This window comes from Balaenoptera ricei, chromosome 16 (assembly GCF_028023285.1).
Source record: "Balaenoptera ricei isolate mBalRic1 chromosome 16, mBalRic1.hap2, whole genome shotgun sequence".
Taxonomy (NCBI): domain Eukaryota; kingdom Metazoa; phylum Chordata; class Mammalia; order Artiodactyla; family Balaenopteridae; genus Balaenoptera; species Balaenoptera ricei.
The window spans coordinates 13491978-13511847 of NC_082654.1; positions in this window are offsets into that span (position 1 = coordinate 13491978).

Consider the following 19870-nt stretch of genomic DNA (forward strand, 5'->3'; position numbering starts at 1 on the left):
ATAAGTCATGAAGTTTGGACTCCACATGCCCACAGAAGAAATTATTTAAAGAGAGTACCCCAGGGGAGGTTTCAAGCAGGGGAGTGAACATAGCAAACCCGGGTTTTAGAATGCTCTCCCCAGGTTCAGAGGGAAAAGGGATTGAAGGGGTGAAGAACGGCAGCGGGAAAGCCTGTCAGGAAAGACTGGTGAGTGACCCAGGCTGATCCTTGCACACCATCCATGCATTCGACAAATTTATTGAGCAGCTACAACGTGCCAAGCACTGCACCATGTGCTGGGGACTCAGCAGGGACGAGCCACAGAGACAGAGCCTGTCCTTACCAAGCATGCTGTCCATGAGGGTGTAGCTACTAAACCATCGCACAAAAGGATGTGTGGTTAAGGATCAGGATGGGTGCTGTGAAGACAAAGTCCAGGATGCTAGGACAGTAGGACTGGTCCTGATGTTGATCATTGCATTGTATTTAAGGTCTGGGCAGAGAAATGGCGTGCTAGAAGAATGAATTAGCCCTAAGCAGGAAATCCAGCACTCCTTACCTCCCACACCACTACCTGGTCCCATACTTATCCTGGTTCCAGCACAGGGTAAGGGTCATTAAGTAGTCATTGAATGCATGAATGAATAGGCACCTATAATCTAAGCTGCATTTTATTTTATCTATTTAACAAACTTCTACATAATACTAATTTACCATGCACCAGCCACTGCCGTAAGTGCTTTACAAACATTAACTCAGCTAATCCTCATCATAACCCTTCAGAGGTAATATTATGACCGACCCCATATTACAGATGCTGAAACGGAGGCCTACACAAGTTAAGTCTGGCTCCAAGGTCTGTCTATACCAGTGGCTCTCAGAGTGTTGTCACCACACAAGCAGCATTCCCATCACTGGGGGGCGTGTTGGAGATGCAAATTTTCAGCCCAGATAAGAAGGTTAGCACTGTTTGGGCTGATTCAGACCCTGTGTCATTTGAGAAGCACTGGGCCACACCTACAGAATATATGGAATATATCTGAATAAATCCGATCACACGTATCCAATCATAAGAATTATGAGTGATCTTGTTAAAACTATAGCTTCTTTGCACCACTCCCCCAGCCTACTAAATCAGATGGTGGAGGGGAACCTGGGAATCTGTATTTTTAACAAATTCCCCCACATCAGTCAAGTTTTAGAAACATTCATCCAAGATTTAACACTGTACTGGAAGAAAAAAGATGAGACTTCACACAGAGGGTGTGTCCGGCAGAGGGCAGGTTTATCTTTCCTGGACGCCTAGGCAAGCACTGCAGCTGTCCCATCCTGGAGTTAAGAGGACAGCAGATTGCAAGCCAGGTCATGGGTATAAATCTCCCTGGCCTGCTCCAGTGTGTGCTGTTCATGACTTCCTAACCAGAGGAGCGATTCCACCTCCTGCAGGAATGTTAATACTGCCTCGCTGGGATACTTGCAGATCAGCCTCAGAAGTCCCATGCTCCGGGCAAAAGTGCTTTTATTGCCGTCTCTTTGAGAAGCATAGGTCATCCTTGCCAGGGATTTCCTGTAATAAATACCTTTGTCATCTTGACTATAGAAGCTGTTGACCTAAAACACCTTGGGCTGAAATGTTACCTCTGCCTCCCTCTCCATAGTCACCTGAGCTTTGCAGTGTTGGGGTTTGGGAGGGGCTGGGGAGAGAAAGAACCAGCCAGGGAGGGATGGAATCACCTAAGACCAGTGTCATTTCCCCCGCTTCTCCCAAATCTCTGTGCCTACTACTGACAACCAAATGGGCGATGATGGAAAAAAATTGGGTATATTTTAAGATTAATATTTCTAAATTAAAAGGTTAAATCCAGGCACATGGTTTTTAATCCAGCTTTCAATTTATGATGCACTCTGAAATATTCGTGATGCTCAATCTGCCCAAAACAGATGAAAATGTACTAGACTGGGCAGTACGGACCATGGAGTTTAGGTCCTGCTCTGCCACCAGTTACTAGTCGGTGTGGCCTTGAGCAAGTCTACCCTTAGGTGACTTATCTGTCCATTGATGGTAATCACACCCACTCGTGGTGTTGTTGGGAGGGTTATATGATCAGATGGCTGTGAAAAGTGCTTTGCAAACTGTAACATGCTCTCTAGGTGTGAGGGGTTATCGTGGCATCAGAGAGGGCCCTGTGCAGATCCAGACCTGGAAGCATCAGACACAGAGGAAGGTGAGTGGGCAGAGCAGTGTCCCAGAGTGGGGTTGGGAGATGTCCCCTCCATGGCAACAGCTGACTTTTCACAACGAAATCCATGTCTTCAGCTTGTCAGTATGACACCCACTGAGCCACAGCCAAATGGACCGAGGGAATCATTTCTCTTCCCAGACACTGCAGAAGTTGGACCCTTAGGATCCAGCTCTGGCAATAGAGATGTTCGAGCCCCGAGGGGGACTGGCTGTGGTCCACTGGAGCCAGCTCACACTGAGAGCCGACAGTGCATCGCTCCCCAACTCTGCCTTCGGCGACATCACGTTAGTAGCATGAATTGGCCAAGGTGGAAGTATGTATGCCACAGAATTGGCAAACACTACAAGTCAGAGTGGCTTTCGTTTGCTTTTTTGTTTTTGTTTCTCAGAGAGCAGTTGTTAAACACTTACCAGTACATCACTGAGTGACAGCAGAGACAGGATGTAGCTGTTGGGATCTGGAGGCATCTGCAAAAGTTGAAGAGACTGTACCGGAAAGTTCCTCCTCCACTCAGGAGTGGGGGTACCATTAAACCATTAAACTTCTACTGATGAATATAGGGAGACTTCTCAGAGGAAAAAGCATTTCATAAACCACTTACACAATGAGAGATTGACTTCTCTCTCTGTGACATTGGGGCAAACCCCACTCCCCTAATACACATGCTCCAATATCAGACCCAGTGCCACCACCTCCAGGCAGTCCTCCCTGATACTCCTCACCAGACTATAGGGAACCCCAGCATCCTCTCAGTTCCTACAAAGACAGTTAGGGTGGTTCTTCAGGCTCAGGCTTTGGAGTCAGAATGTTTGAGTTAAAAACCCCAGTTTGACCACTTACCAGCAACAAGGATAAGTCAGTGAATCCATCTGTGAAATGAGGCTAAGAAACTCTCTAGCCATCAAGAATTGTTGAGAGGATGCCTGAGCTAATGCTTATAAAGTACTCAGCATGGTGCCTGGCACATAGTAAGTGCTTAGTAAACACTAGTCATTAAAACATCAGTTCTTCTGAACTATCATTTCAGTTTGCACAGGCAAAGGCTGTGTCTCTCTGTCGGAATTGAAGTTTTGCAAGAATAGGGACCTTGCCTTATTCATCTCTCATCTTCACCGGGTCTCTAAAAGCCCAACTCACACAAAGCCCTCAGGAAGTCCATGTTGACATAAATGGAATTGCAAGCAGGCAGGTTTCCTTTCTACAACTTCTCTACGCAAAGGTTGGATGAACCAGTGACAAGAAACTGCCAGGTGAGAACAGGTCGACGTCAGTCAACAGGTGTCTGCTATGCTGCGCAGCCTGGATCCTTCACAACTGAGTCCTTCTCCAGACCTTGCCCTCCTCTGGAGGAAGCTGCCTAGTCCAAGGTTATACCTCTCCCTGGGGCAGCCAGTGTCCGGTGACTGGTCCATGGGTGAGTACAAAGACCCCACCCCCAGCCTTGATTCAGGACATCTCTGAAGGACCAGCCCATTCCAGAGGTTCCCATGGGATCAGCTGGGGGCTCTTTTACAATTGCCTTGCAGCCCAATCTCCCGCTGCCCAATCCTGCCTCCCTAACTTTTGTGCGGCTTTTGTTCCTAAAAGCACTCCCTAATGTTAGAATCCTGCTGGCTAATCTCTGCCTCAGACCCAAGGCAGTACCCAGCGTGTCTGTGTCCCTCTCATAGCCAGGGTCCACTCCCCAACCTCCCACCTCTGTCATTCAGAAGAGTGGGTGAGATCTCAGCCTTCTAAGATCATGGTTCAGTGTCAAATAGATTCTAGCACATTCTCAGACAACCTCATCCCCACCTCTGTGCCGGCCACAGCTTCACTAAGGGCTCCCCTCCAAGGTCAGATTTTAGCAAAGGACCTTCCCCTCCCTCCCTGATCCCATCTCCGTTCACAGTCTTGATCCCCAGGCCCTTGTTCAGCACCTGTCTTAGGTTGGGTTCAGAAGCAGATCTTGAGATGACAATTTATTTACAAGTGATTTGGATGTGCTCCCGGGAGAGACTGGAGAGAGGGTGTGGGTGAAGGAGAACAGGGAAGAGAGAGGAAGGAAGCAAGGATGTCATCCCAGGGGATCCCAGCACCAGCCTGATCCCACGGGGAGCTCTGCAGGGCAAATTACACTTGCCTGCAGGCGAGGAAGCTGGTTCCAGTCAATCATGGGCTATGAACCACCCCAGTTAGCTCTCAGGCACTTTCAGCCCTTTGCCTGAGCAAACAGCTCCAATTGTTCAAAGGCAGCCTCCTGAAGAAGGCTGCAAGCGAAAGCCATCGAGAGCAAAGCACACAGAAGGGGGAGGGTGGTCGTAGGTAAGGGGACCCTGGATCTGGGCGGAGCCTCGTCAGCACCCACTACAGCTCCACCACGGATATTTAACTGCAGAATGGAAAACAAAGACTTGGAGTGGGGGAACACTGTGGTGTCAGGAAGAGAACACCAGGCTTGGGCCAGAATCCCAGCTCTGCCGGTTCTTTGCTGTGTGAGCCAGTCTCAGCACTTCTCTGATCTTCAGTTTTACCGTCTGTAAAATCAAGATAATAAGAGGAAAAAACAATCGCTACCTCTACAGGGTGATTGTGTGGTTTAAACAGAATTATGTGGGGCAGAGTGTTTTGTAAGCCACGGGGGGATTCCTGTCCTGCAAGATGCAGCCTCCTGTCACCGACACAATCAAGCCCTGTGCCAAAACTCAGCTGGGATTTCCTCCTTCCTCCCCATTGCTGACTTCATTTACTCTCTCCTTGAAGGCATCTATGTTTGCACTGCAGGCTGTTAAAACTCTTAATTCAAAATAACCCAATAAAATGCTCTGGGGGGCTTGCTGGTTCCAAATAGATATACAAGGAGCAGGTTGGCCCAAAACACAAAACTCAGAGGCCCAACCAGGGCAGAGGTGCTTCTCCCAGGCCTGGGAGAATGGCCCCAGCCGCCTGAGCTCTCCGCAGCCAGCTCATTAAATCCTCATCACCAGGACACTGAGCCAGGTGGTGAGCGCTGTTTGTCCAGCTGGGCTGTGTGAGAGGCCCAGGAGGAAACTACGAACATCTTACCTGGAAGCCAGCCTAAATAGGACCCGCAGCCTGGGGTCGCAGCTCCCTGCCCACAGAGCCCATCCTGTGGTTAGGGACCCCTTCCCTTTTTCCTGAAGCCCTACTTAAAGCCTGACCCAGATCCCTGGGGTGGAAACCCAATGCGCTCTCAACCCAAAGGGCTGCTTACACCTTGGAAGAGGAAAATGCAACTGATCCCCCTGGGCAGGTGAAGAGAAGGGCTGAGAAACTGCTGACTGGTTTAATTTCATCCAGAAGCACCATAGCAGCACGATGACTGGCCTGGGAGCCCAGAGGTTTGGCCTGAGGCCCTGGCTTTGCTGAGGATGACTTAGACCAGTCACTTCCCCTCTGGGGTGGGGGGGGGGCTCAGTTTCCTCACCTGCCCAATGAGAGTGCATCTCCTGCCTGTCCAAAGGCTTGTGAGGGACACAATGGGAGGAGTTGCGTGTCTGTGCAGATGGAGGTGGGGTGGGCTCAGCATAGATTCCATTTGAGAATCGCCTGCCGGGCACCAGATGCACCGCACACACCTTCCCATTGAGTCTGCAGGATAAATAGTACCCCTTTTGGAGATGAAGAAACAGGTCAGCGGGCTCCAAAACTCATGCTCTTTCGGCTTTAGACACGAGCTCCGGGGGGGGGGGGGCCCAGGTCCCGAGAAATCAACAGGCAAATGTTCCATCATTCATTCATTCCATTGGGATTTCCTGGAGCCCAGCTAAGCACAATAATGACGGTGCTGCTGCCACAGGGAGCATCTTCCCTCCTGTTGAAGCCCCGCCTCCCGGTGGCCTGGTCTCTGGAGGCCTCTACCATTTAGCTCTCGGCCACAGGACAAAGCTGGAGCAGGGCCGCTGTGTGACTTTTGCTGGGCAGCTCACCAAGGCAGAGAAAAGGCCTCTCCATGAACTGACGGGCCACACTGCAAGTCAGGAGGTCTGGGCTTCATGACAGTCACAAGAAGAGCAATGACCAGCGGGAGTGGAGCCCGCCATCTGCGCCAGGCTCAGCAATGGTTACTTTACCTGTGTTCCCTCAGTCTCCTCGGTCCTGTAGGATGAGGGCATGTGCTGTCCAAGGTCACACAGCTGGTGAGGGGCAGCGCAAGGCTCAAGCCTCCTCCTTCCGCCTCCCGAGCCCAGGCCCGTCTCTGCAGCCGCTCTTCCCCTGACACCCTCGGTGACTTTGAGCAAAATCCCTCCACTCCCTGGGCCTCAGTTTCCCCACGTGCAAATGGTCAGGTAGGACTTGCTGAGATCTCTTCCCACCTCAACAATCAAGGGTCTTGACCTGGGAGATGGAGGGGGAAGGGTGGCCCATGGCTGGCCTCCAGGACCCACGAAGGGCCTCCTCCCTGGAGAAGCGGACACGGAGCCCGGCTGGGCCTCGACTCAGAGGAAGGGGACGCCTCGGGACAGGGTTCAGCCCTACCGGACAGCTTCTCCCTGAAAGCCAAATTTCTCACCGACGCCAAAGTGAAAGGCCCTCTGTGACCTCCCCGCAGCAAGCTGCTCGCTGTAAGGGGCTCCCGCGCTAATGAGCTCGGAATGTCAAATTCCATCAGTCTGGCAGCGCAGACACGAAGCGATGAAACGTCCCATTCCAGGAGGAGGTATAGTTCTCTTGCCTTTTTCTATTTCTGTAGTAATATTCGTCACTGCTACACATGAAAATAAAAACCAGATGGAATCCCCAAGATGAGGAGAGGGTCTTCCCCATCCCTGTGCAGTAGGACAAAGCCCACAGTGGGCACTTAGGGTCCCTGGCTACCAGCTTCTCAGCAGAGCAGCCTCCCAGCCAGGGCCACAAGACAGCAGAGCAGGGTAAGACCCCCTGCTCTGCTGGGTCTTACCTGTCTCTTCCCCTCTGGGCCTGAGGTCATAAAACAGGTCATGCAGCAGGTGAAGAGCTGAGGTTTCCCCAGCCCTTCCAATCTCCAGCCTGGCCATGGACCCTTCCTCCCCTTTTCTTCCTCCTGGGTGCCTTTGTCCAGCCCCGGATACACAGTCAGGGCCACTCATCAAAAGCACATTCTTATGAGGGCTGCAAGCAAGCACAGGGAGCTAAGCAGAATGTACTGAACCAGGAGGAGACTAGGACCAGAGTCTGAACCTCACCTCCTCCAGGAAGCCTACCCTGACCACCACGGCCTTCTTCAAAGTCACCTGACTTCTACCTACCATCAACTTGCCTTGCTTACTAAATGTGTCGTGTGTCTTGCTAAAATCCTCCTCTAGACTGTCAGCAGCCCCTAGGGGACAAGAAGCCCTCCATACTTGACCTGAGGACCTCCTTGGTCCCTAGCACAGTACCTGATTCACCGAAGCTGCTCCATAAATGTTCGTGGAAAGAATGTAGTTACAGCATCACTTTGATAGTATTAATAAAGCAATAACAGTCATCTCCCGAGCCCCTACTGCATGCCATGCACTGGGCAAAGTATTTTACCTGCATTAACTCAATCCCACACAACGCTATCAGGTGCTGCTGTTCTCACTTTACAGGTGAGGAGCAGAGAGCTATGACTTGCTCAAGGAATTTGCACTGAAGTCCGCAGGCCCCGAAGCCATGTCCTTCTCCACTCCCTGTGTTGAGACAGGAGGCAGGTCATATCCCTGAGATGCCTGCCGTGAGGACTGCTTCTCTCTGTTCTGATCCGGGCGGGTGAAATGGAGGGTAAAGAGGTGGGCTGACCAATGCTCCCTCCCCAAGCCTCAGCTTTGCCGCCCAGCTTGGTTGGTCCCCTGCACACAGTGGTGCCCACTAACTGCAGCTTGCACCCATCCTGGGCAGGTGGAAGCCCACAAGCCAGGAGAGCCCCGTCCAGCTCAGGGTCAGCTGGGGGCTAGTGGCCTCTTACTAGTTCCACAGCAAACATCCTAGAGGTCCAGACAGAATCTCCCTGGGCCTCAATCTGCTCATCTGCAAAGTGGGGAGAGTCCCTGCCCACTCAGCGGGCTGAGGAACAAAGAATTAGAAAGGGAGCTGTTCTTAGCTTAGGCACCTGTTGGGGGCGCGTTAGGGTCTGAGCTGGGTCCTTCTGACTCTCCCTTCTTCCCGCCAAGGTAGTGTTTCCCTAAGTCAGTTTCACCCTGGAATAGCAGTATCCCGGCAGCCACCCCCAAAACAACTGGCTGATGGAACGGTGAGCAGGGGGTGCTGGTCAGTAAGGGAGGAGGGGGGATCAGCTCTCAGGAGGCAGTGCAGCCAGGCCCCCTCACCCAGCAAAGCCCTAAGCCCTGCGCTGGAACTTTCCCCTTCCCTATGTACCCCCCGTGCCCCCCAACCCTGTTTTCCCTGCATCCTCAGCTCAGTCCAGCCACTTAATTCAGCAGCCGTTTGTCCCAGCGCCCCCGACCTCACACAGGTGTACTGTGTACTCACTTGCTTTCAGGAAAGTAAGTAGTTTTTTGGTGAGCAGCCAGTAAAGGGGACTGGATATGGGCAGAGAGGGGTACACAGACCCCTCCCCAGGGGACTGCCCCAGGCATGTTATCGAGTGTTCCTGAAACCCAATGCCCGGCCCAGTGGGGCAGCCAGGTGTGCCCCAAGACAAGGCTGTTTTTCCTCTTCTGGAAGGGTCACAGGAACTCCTGACTGGAGGGTCCAGAGACTCCAGACAAACATCACAACTGCTCCGTCGTCACCTGCATGCGTCCCTCCCCCGACTGGGCCCCTGTCTGGGGCTGTGGGTCTGTCTCTGATGGGCCAGCCTGGAAAGTCATCTGGCCCTGCTCGCCCCAAGGCCTCCAAGGCCCCGAAAGCCCACAGGCCAGCCTGACCCCACCACAGCCCAGAGGTGTCCATTTCTCCCTCCACCTCTTCAGCACAGGTAGTGACGAGGCTCTGGAGGAAACTCGAGAGTTTGGCTCCCTTGAAGTGGAGAAGGAGGTCAAGAGACACATTTCCCAACTTTCAAAAGAAATTGTTTGGGATAATTAATCTACACATCACCAACACCAAGGGATTGTTTTATATCAGAAGACACATAATTAAGAAAACAGTAGCAGGTTTGTTGTGTATTTTGTTCCTAAAGAACGCTAATTATGTTTAGCACCCTGACACACCCAAAGGTTCTCCCCCAATATTTAGAAATCAAACAGAAGTTGGCTGCAAGGTACCTCTTTACCTAGACTCAGAACAAGGAGGGTCATGGAACGAAATGGGCCTCCAACAGGTCTTGGAACGGGCTTTTCAGCCTGTGATTGCTGCCCCAGAGAGGAAAGGCACTTGCAATTGCTAAACCGCACTCACCATTGCTTAATTACATCTTCAGATCAGCACCTAATTTGCTTAGGGTGCAACTGAGCTGGCGTGGGTGTAATTACTTGCCAGGGACACAACTTAGCAACGCAGCCGCAGCCGGGACACATGGGGAGCCACACTCAGCTCCGCTCTGGACTCTCCCTTCAAAGACCAGAGGCTGTGGTCCCACGGCTGTGGCTTCCAGGGCCCCGGACCCCAGCACGCTGGACGAAGGCAGCCCCGGCCCAGCTGCTCCCTAGAAGCAACCTGGGTGTCAGGAAGCTCAGAAAGGTCCATCTGGAGGTGTTCAGAGAGCAATGAGGAGGACCCTCCTGGGCTGCCCCTCCTCGGGGGGGTCCCTCCCCAGCTGAGGAGGTGACTCTAGAGAGTGACAGTAGCTCTGGTCCTGCCCCTTAATCCTGGGAACCCCTGCTGCAGCCTGGTTCCCATGAGTATGCCATGCAAGGGCATGGCAGGGGAAGTAGTGGCCGAAGGGGCTGGCACCCAAGGGGGACAGGTGCATGACCGCAGGCACCTATGCCCCAGGTAAGGAAGCAAAGCCCCCCTCTTGATACTTCCTCGAGTCCTGCTAAGGTCTGCAGTCTGGTCAGACAGGCAACATCAAGGTCCCCACAAAGGAAAGGGGAAGCACTTACATTACCCCCCAAAACACACACACACACACACACACACACACACACACAGACTTTCTTGGAAGGGAAATCCTCCAAATAGGAGGAGGGCACCAGCATTTACAGATGGGCCTGCCCTGTGTCCCAAATAGGCTGTTCCTCACTGTACCCTCAGGCAGTTCACACTCCCAGGCCAGGGGGTACATTCAGGCCCCTGTCTACCCACAAACCAGCCCATCACCTCATGGAGAGGAGAATGATTAAGGAGTCATGGTATTGTGATTAAACTTCTAAAAGAATCCTGTTCGTTGTACAGCAGAAACTAACACAACATTGTGAAGCAACTATACTCCAATAAAAAAATAAATAAAAATAAATTAATGAATTGATTAAATGGTCAAAATGGTAAAGTAAATAAATAAATAAAACCAATTAGGGTGGGGGAAAAAAAATCCTGTTTGAGATACATCCTAAAATTGTTACTAGTGAAAGACACCATGTCTGGAATTTGCTTCCAAATAACCATGGGAGGAGAGCGCCTGGGAAAGACAGATGGAGCCAGAGTGACCTTGATTTCATCATTTGCATGTGTTTTCTAGGCTGTATCACACCTTGGGTGGTTTAAACAACAAAAATTTATTTTCTCACAGTTCTGGAGGCTGGAAGTCCAAGATCAAGGTGTCTGCAGGGATGGTTCCTTCCAAGGGTTTGAAGGAAGGATCTGTTCCAGGCTCTCGCCTTGGCTTGGAGATGGCTGCCTACGCTCTCTGAACGCACATCATCTTCTCTCTGTGCGTCAGTGTCCAAATTTCCTCTTTTTATAAGAACACCAGTCATAATGGATTAGGACCCACCTTAACGACCTCATTTTAACTTGATTGCCTCTATAAAGACCCAGTCTCCAAATAAGGTCACATTCTGAGGTACTAGGGCTTAGGACTTCAACATATGAATTTGGGGGACACAATTCAACTCATCACATAATTGTTGTGGAAGATGGGGGATGTATACATTAAACTATTCACTCTACTATTGTATAAGTTTGTATTTTTTCATAATAATTGGAGGGAAGGGGCATGCAGGGAGGCAATGCTTCAAACAATTTTCATGTCACCAGGTAAACTCCAAGGAGATAAGACATTCTCCAGTGCTCAAAGAAAATCCTAAAACTCAGAGCTGTTTCAAGGCAACTTTAGGACGTAGTGAGCAACCCAGCTCTGAAAACATCCAAGCCCGGCTGTATGACCACCAGTGAAGCCGTCTGTAGGATTCCTTCTCCGAGGGGAAGCTGGCTTGGCCAACATCTATGACTTTGCCCAACTCTTGGTTTCCAAAAAAGCCAAGGCTGTCTTGGGCTACATTAACAGAAGCACAGTGGCTAGAACAGGGCTGGGAGAGTCCTGTTCTACTTAGAACTGAAGGGACCACCTGGATGCTGGTACTCCAGTCTGGAACCCCATCACAAAAGGGACAGGAAGCATTTAGAACTACAGGCTTACGTCTGGAAGGGAGTGTCCACGTGCTCAGACAAAACCTCCTCCGACAGCTGATGGGTGATGAGCAACTGGGACCTTGGGTCATTGGTCCACACACGCACATTACATGTGTGCACACTGCTCAAACCACCGCTCTTCCTCGGCCCTCCTGAAGCAGATAGGAGGGTCTGGCCTGTAGCACATTCTAAATAACATCTCCTTTCACCTGCGAAAACTCAAGATTTCCGGAGTGGGGGGAGCAGGGGGTGTGAGCAGAGAAGAGGGGCCATAAAAATGCTCAGACTTTCCATAAACTTCAGCACTGACCCTCTTCCTCCCACCAGGGTCCCTAGAGCTGATTAAGTCCCCTTGCTGCCTGTAGATGACTAAAAGGGAAGGCGACATCGGAATCAACACGGCATCGTTTACTTAACGAAGGAGCAGCCTTCCACTTGAAGTCATCTGCGGTATCAGACATCACTTCTGTTTTTCACGGAAGACATAACTGCAGTCATTAAGAGTGTGGGACAGGGAAGCAGGGAGGGAGGGGCAGGATGAGCCCTTCACGAGGCAGCCGAAAGAGGGCCCTGCAAGGCTGGGGGAGCCAGGGCAGGGAAGCCAGCTGCACCCACAACCCCTTACATGGCTCCCACCAACATGTGCAGCCATGCCCACCTGCCACGGTCACACTTATGCTCACCCACCCACCCCACCCCCCACACACACACACTTGCAGCCTTCTCCCACAAACACAAATGTTCACGAACATTCACGCCCACCCATTCATCCACACACGTGCACTCTGCTCCTCAGCCTCACTCACAAGTGCAAAGGCACCTGGGGTTACCAGCCGTTTGCACGACACTTAGGAACTTTGTTTCTGGCTGCTGTACCCAAAACCTCCACACTGGGAAGGGGGCAGGGGGCAGTCCCCAGCCAGCGAAGGAGGGACTGCTCAGCACAAAGCTGACTCTCAACCCTAAAGGCACCTTCAATAATATCACACCCAACACAGAATCCCCACCGGAGCCCAAGCGTTTGGAACAGAGACTGTGCATTGCCTAAGAGGTGAGGGGGCAGTGGCAGGGCGGGGAGGCCGTCGCTGAAATCCAGCTCGCTCTTCACTCTTCAAGCCGCAGGGCACCCATCCACCCAGAAGAAGGAATGTCTTTTCCTAAGTTTTGCACACACAGCATGGGTTCCAGCGGTCCCTTCACCCCCAAGGCCACGCGCACGCTTATGTATCTGTGTATGTGTCCACGTGCTCAGGTTACGTGCTGTGCAAGCCACATTCACATACAGCCTCTCACTCATCTGCAGCCGCCAGCATGCAAGGTGCATGGCCATCCTCAGGCTTCCTCACCAGGCTCTCTCCCAGGGGCCCCGGCACAGATCCTTCTCCTTGTCCTTGGTCTGAGCTGATGATGATGCCCTCAAGCCCAGTCCCGGGTCCTGCTCCCCATAGACAGGGCCTCAGAAGGTGGGGGTGGGGCAGGAATCCTGCCTCAAGGTCCAGGGATCAGGCAAGTGCCCCAAAAGTGACTCCACCTGTCTCCCTTGCCTGGCACCAGGATGAGGCCACTGGTCACACAGTCGCAGCTGAGGGGACAGGCCAGGCACTATGGAGGCCTCTGGGTGGCCAATAACATGGCGCACCTCTAGCGTCAGCAGTGGGTGTATGGGGGCAGGGGTGGAGCTCGGTCTCCAGGAAGCCCTAGCTCCCACCTCCCAGGAACTTGCAGCCTCCTGGAGCTAAATGGGGAGAGGCCAAGTCAGATCCGTGATTTCCAAATAAGCCAGACCCTTTGACAAGCCTGCAGGGTCCAACCTTCCAGCTCTTAGGTGCACTTTTACCTGCCCAGGAAGCACAAGGAAAAGGATGCCAGGCCTTGGGACATCTGGCCTTAACGACCTCACCTCTGATGAGGCCTGAACCGTTGTTATCTCCCGCTGGCCTCCCTGCAAGGAACAGGCTCTCCAGCCTGAAGAGTCCTGGATGGGGGCCCAGGAGCGCCCACCTCTGCCCAGAGGACGATGCCCCAGCCTACAGCCTCCTTCCATTCTCACCTTTCAGCCCGACAGGGCAGGGTCCAGCCCAAGGGGCCCGCTGACGCGGGGCGGAGGTGAACAGTCCCGGGCGCCTCCCGGCCCCCACCCAGCTCCAGACCCGCTCCTCTGGTTTCGGGGAGAGGGAGGAGGGGCGTCCACGTTCTCTGGAGAGCAGAGTGAAGCCCCGCGAAGTGACCCCTTTTCTGAATGAAATTGAGCTGCCATTTTCATCTTCTCCCCAAATGTCAGCAGCGTTAGATCAGATTAGGAGTTAATCTCTTGCCAAAATTCATTTCCGAACAAGAGGGGTGTCTGCGGGCAGGTGGAGGTTTGTTGTTTGTTTCAGTATTCCTCCCCACGCACGCTCTTTCTCTCCCTGTCACTGGGGTGGGGATGGGGGTAAAAGTCAGAATACAGCGCACTGAGGCCCCTGGGGGGCTAAGGATGCCGCAGAACGCAGGCGGGGCGGGTGGGAGGGCGGCCGCCCTGGCCCAGAGCTCGCCGTAGCGCCCAGCCCGCGTTTGCCCTCCGAATGTTCGGGTGGCTCCTGGGGCGCGCCCGGGTCGTCTTGCCCGGCCGGCCGGAGAGGAACGGACCTGGGGCCAGAGCGGGCAGGGCCCAGGAGACAGGCGCTGCGAGGGCCTGGATGCCTGAGCCGTATCCTCAGCGCAAGACAGACGTCCCTCCCCAAACCCCGCCTACCCGCCCCAAGCCCCCAGCCTCCCACCCAGCCTCCCTCCCGAGGGCCAGGGCGGTAAAAGGAAAAAGAAAGGCAATTGCAGCCTAAAGAGAAAAGAGGAAAAGGAGGAAATAAACGCCCAAACGAACTGGTCAGTACCTTGCAGGAGGCCTCATTTGACAAGTGACCAGAATACAGCCGCTGGCCTGAATGCATAATTACCCCCAAGTGAAAATTCCCCATCTAATTTGATATTTGGTTCTTTGCAGAAGCTATAGCCTTCGTAAATAATATACAAAGTAAGAAACCTAATCCCGCCTGCTAGAATGTTTAATTCATCATTATGCGAGCTAATTGGAAGGTGATTATATGGTAATTGCTCATTAGTGGTGTATATTTATCGCTGTACCTTATGTCAAGGCCATGGGAATTGTGTAGAGTCTGTTCTCTCATTTCAAGGATCAGTTTCAGAAGCAGGAGCGAAGCAGGCAAGATCAAGTTCTTCCTGACGTCAGGGTCCAGCAGAGGGCTGTGGAGACCCGCGCTATATATAGGACCTGGAGCCGGCTGGGGGCAGGCGCGGCCTGGGGCCGGGCTGAGGCGGTGAGCCGGGCAGCCAGACCTCTGCCAGGCAAAGCCGGTCCTCCCGGAGAAAGAGAGGAGAGGCGTGGGGCTGGGGGCCCTGGACCATTTTCCAAACGCGACCCCATCCCCATTCCAGGCACCTCCCTGGCGCATCAGGTGCGTCTCGGCCTCTGCGTTTATGCTGGGAGAGGAGACCTTGCCCCTACGCTTTCTCTAGGACTCTCTGGCGGTGTGCAGTAGGTGTGGGGTAGAGAGGGGGACCGGCGAGGCTTGATTTGTACTCTGGGTGGGAGACAGGGAGAGGGAAGGTGAGGCTTGATTTGGAGCGCCAGATGGAATTTGGAGTGGTGGAGACCCAGTCTTCCTCCCGGATTTGATCGCCTAACAGTTGGTCAACTCCCACCTCCTTGGCGGGCCAAAAAATTCTCTCAAGTCCTTCGCCCAGCGAAGCAGGGTGCAGGCCGGACGAGGGTACCAGGTTGGTGCCTAGGGAGGGGGACCCAGAGTCTCTCTATGGTAGGCGGGTAGAGCAGGGCGAAAGAAGCATGAAGAAAGGCAGGGCGTGAGCCCAAACCAGCCCCAAAGCCAGCGCCTGAGCTGGGAATTTGGGAGAGGCAGGAAGGCAGGTCTGAAATCCCCGAGCCGTGGAGGAAAGACGTGGACTCGGTCTGCAGCGGGAGGTGAGGGCAGGGACGAGGCCGTGGGTCTCCAGCAGCTCGGAGGATCCGGCCGGGGCGCTCGGAGACCAGCCGCCAGCCCAGCGTCCTCGCACGTGGGCGTGATCTTTGGCGCGCTCTGGCGCCCCCTCGGAGGAGTGCGACGCTCCTTTGCCCTGCCCGGACCCCAGCCCGGAGCGCCGGGCACCCCTACCGACAGCCCCGGGGCCCTCCCATGTTCCCCCAACCCCCTCGCCCGGCAACAGGCACTGACGAACAAAAGGCCAATTAGACGCTGGCGCGCGGCTGATGAATGGACCTTTCGCTTTCAAGCGTGGCACCGCCTCGGGTTTCCCGGAGTGCTGGGTCGCGCCGGGAGAAGCCACCTGCCCGAGCGGGGTCACGGCGGGGGTCAGCGAGTTCTCAAAACTCCCACTTCCCTCTCGCTGAGGGGCTGGTAGGGGGAAGTAAATGCGGCGGCCGAGCGGCGGGCGCAGGAGCGGAGCTGCGGGCTAGGCGCGCCCGCGGCCCCGCAACTCGGCCTCGAGGCACCGCGGCCGGACGCTGCAGGCCCGCTTCCTCTCCCGCCCGGCCTGCCGCTGCTCTGAGGCGGCACCCAAGTAAACCAAACGCTGATTGCTGGAATAAGAAGGGCCGGCCTGGGAAAATGCGGTTACCAAAAAAAACAGAAACGGCTGCTGTTTGCCAAACTCCGGAGCGAGTGGTGCGCTGCGAAACAATAACCGAACCCGAGCTCTCTCACTAGACACACACGTCTAGATCCCGAGAGACACACACATATGCTGCCCTGGTGCCAGCATGGACGCCATCACAGGGGACCCCCACCCAAACACGGAGAAATGTTCCCGCGAGTCACACACTCTGAGGCCATTCCCATCCTCTGAGATCCACAACTGCAGCCGGCTCACAGCGACCAGACGCTGGCACACAAATTCTTTACACAATTGCATTTCTACACCTTTATAAGCACTCTAATTACAGCCGCGCAGCTGCACGTTCTTGCCCTAACTCAATACAATCTAGATGCACAAGGAAAGTTGGACACCTTGACACACTCACAATCTACACAAGTAGCACTGGCCTCTCCAGCCTCTAACTCACGCAGTTAGCACAATTAGCACCTACACATCCTGACTTAAATCTTGGCTCAGACACACAAACAACTGTTTCACAGACCTCACTGGTACACTCAACCTCTACAAACCCACAAGCACAGCCTTTCGCCCTAACTCACATCCACACCCTTAGTCCGACTTGCAATTGCCCACATGCGGGGAGCCTAGCCCAGATCCCCCCAGCCGCGGCGCGGGGCCCCGGGCGAGGCCTTCGACCCGCCGGAGTCCCTCCCCAATCGGCCTGCGCGTCTCGAGGCGGGGACGGGGAGGAGCCGAGGTTTCCAAGGCCGCGCGCAGGCCCGAGCCCCCTTTCTGCCGGGCCCGCTTGGTGCGGCTCTCTGCCCGCCACAATCCGCCCCTAGCACAAAAGTGGCCCGGCAGGTTCCGGGCCGCCGCCAAAGCGCCCGCTCAGGCTGCGCTAGGCTGCCAGGAACAGAGTTGGAGCGAGCTGGGGGCACCGGACACTCAGACAAGAGGCAGAAAGAAGTAACTGCCCGGAGGTCCGAAGCTTTTCCCACCTCAGGAGTTCCTGGTGCCTTGAACAGAGCCGCCCCCCCCCCCCGCACCTCCACCCACGCCTACCTGGCCCTTTGCTGCGCTGAGGAACTGGACCCCAACTGAGACACGCACGCGGAACCCACGTGTACCTCTCAGGAAGGAGAATGTAGCCCGGGCACACTTGCATTATACATTCCGTTTGACTCTCTCAGGGAAATGCAAACTGAGAACCCAAGCCTCTCGGCTCCCCAAACTCACTTGGCTCAGGCGAACGCACAGGAAAGGCCCACAAGTAATCAAGAAGGGAGCAGGTCATGGATCAAACGTGTAACCTACATCCCCATTCGGGGTAACAGGCAGGACACAAGGCAACATGCGTGCAGTTCCATGTGTAGGGAGGAACGCAGAACCTGACCCTCGATGCCTATTGAACCCTGCCAGGGTCATCTAGGCCTGGCACCCATGTACCACGAGGGAGGACACAGACCTGCAGCACACAGCTCCCACGCTTCCCTGCCCAAGGGGCTCCAGCCCAGCACGCGCGCACTGTGACCGCGACGCAGCCGCAAGGCACACGCGCCCCGCACCCTGCCCCGCGCCCCGCGCCCAGATAGTCATCGTGGGATGGCATCTCGCAAATATTTATATTCCTCAGCGCCACGGCAGCCCGCGTCCACATTAGACGCTCTAATCCTGCCACTTTAAATAGATGAATTAATAAAGCAAACGAGCGGCTAATAAGCTGACTGTCCAGCCTTTTTGAGGCGGGGGAAGGACTCGAAAGTGCGCCAAATTTGTTTGCAGTGGATCAAGGCGAGCCGCCTCTGCTTCACTTTCTTTATCTTAATTCCGACTTGAAAAGATATAATTATCTAGTTTGAACAGAGCTGCTATCAAATCCTTCTTTGGGCCGGGAAGGGGGGCGTTGGAGTGGATTGCGGCTCTCTGAGCCGCTCCGTGCAGCCAGAGATAGCGCGTAATGAAGATGTGGAGGCCCGAGATACAAAGGGCATTAACCTCATTAGCATGAAACCTTTTCTTCTTACCATTGTGGGACCCTTTCAGCCGCCTAATCCCCCCTATTTTCAAAGCTTGGTTTGTAATAAAGCTTTTAGGTTTTTTTCCCCAAAGCTAATAGTATTCTCTGATGATTTTATTGGTGTTACACTACATAGGACATTTACCACAAAAAAGAAAAAAACCCATCACCCTCTCCCTTTTCTTGTACTTAAAAAAAACAAAAAGTATATGGTTCTTGCAGAAATAAGCCTTTTATCAAGATGGGAAATTTTCTTCAGGAAAGGCTAGTCTGAATTTTAACAGGTCTGTGCTCTGTGTTTGAGGCATTCTGGGTTTGGGGAAGTGGGTAGAAGGAAAAGGCAACTTGCTTAAAAGAAAAAGGTGCAGCAATGCTGTAGCAGGGACTGCAAAGCACTCAGGACAGCTATTGGTCACAGAGGTCCCGCTGTCCAAGTGACTGGAAAGCCCACTTGAGTTTCCAGGATACACAGGACAGCACCTGTCCCTTCGAGAGGCAAGCCTGTGTCTCCTGAGGTGGCCCCCTCTGGCCCCAGCATCCTTGGGTAGTGACTGTCCCCGACTACACCCACACCTTCCCAAGGAGTCTGCGTGGAAATGCACCATAAACAGCCAGGGTTCTCCAGAGAAACAGAGAGGGAGAAAAAAGGAGAGAAAGGCAGAGATAAAGGGGAAAAAGAGGGAGAGAGACCAAGAATGAATTCTACTTTCGAAGAGAGGAGGGGAGGGGAAAAAAAGAAAGAAAAATTTCCATAGTGCCCTATAGTCCCCACACGTGCATGGAATGTCTAATCTTAACTTTTCAAGGCAGGATGTTAACAAAGCTTGTATTTTTGCCCTGCATTGTAACTTGGCCTTATCACAGTGTAAAGGGTGGGGAGATTGTCCTAAATTATGTCCAGGCAGCCCCCCTGGATCCGTGGATTAAGAGATTAAAGGAGACCACTGGGCAAGGCCTCCTCTTTCCCCTTCATATTCCTGGTATGATAATTGCTTAAACTGATTTGCACTTTCACAAAAGCTCGCAGGACGCTTTGTAGCTCGAACAGAACAGACGAGGTTTCTCTATCAATGGAAATAAAACTGATTAATGCAGCCTATCAGGATAAGAAGCAAATGAAGCATGCAAAAACAACCTCGTACCCCCAGAAGGGGGAAGCAGGGGGGGAGAAAAGCTAAGTTTCCTCCAAGACTGGGTACAACTTTTTCTTTAATGTTAAAATTGAGAGTTGAAGGTTTCTCAAAACGCTTGCCTTATAAGGCTGCTGAGGCCCTTGGGCTCATCCCCTCACCTTTGGCAGATTGGGGCCAGAGAGAGGAAAGAAGGAAGGAAGGAAGGAAGGAAGGAAGGAAGGAAGGGAGGGAGGGAGGAAGGAAGGAAGGAAGGATGGGAGGAAAAGAGAGAGAGAAGGATAGAGAGAGGGAGAAGGAGAATTGTGCTGTGGGGTTTGAAGTCAGAAACACAGTTTTAAAAAGTCCCAGGATTCTGATTCTAAGTGTTTTCCCCGATCCTGGGGGAATACTCTTCAACGCATAACTATATGTCCAGTTTTTTTAATAACTAGAGGTTAAGAGTAGTAAGCATTTTTAACCTGAAATTCAAAT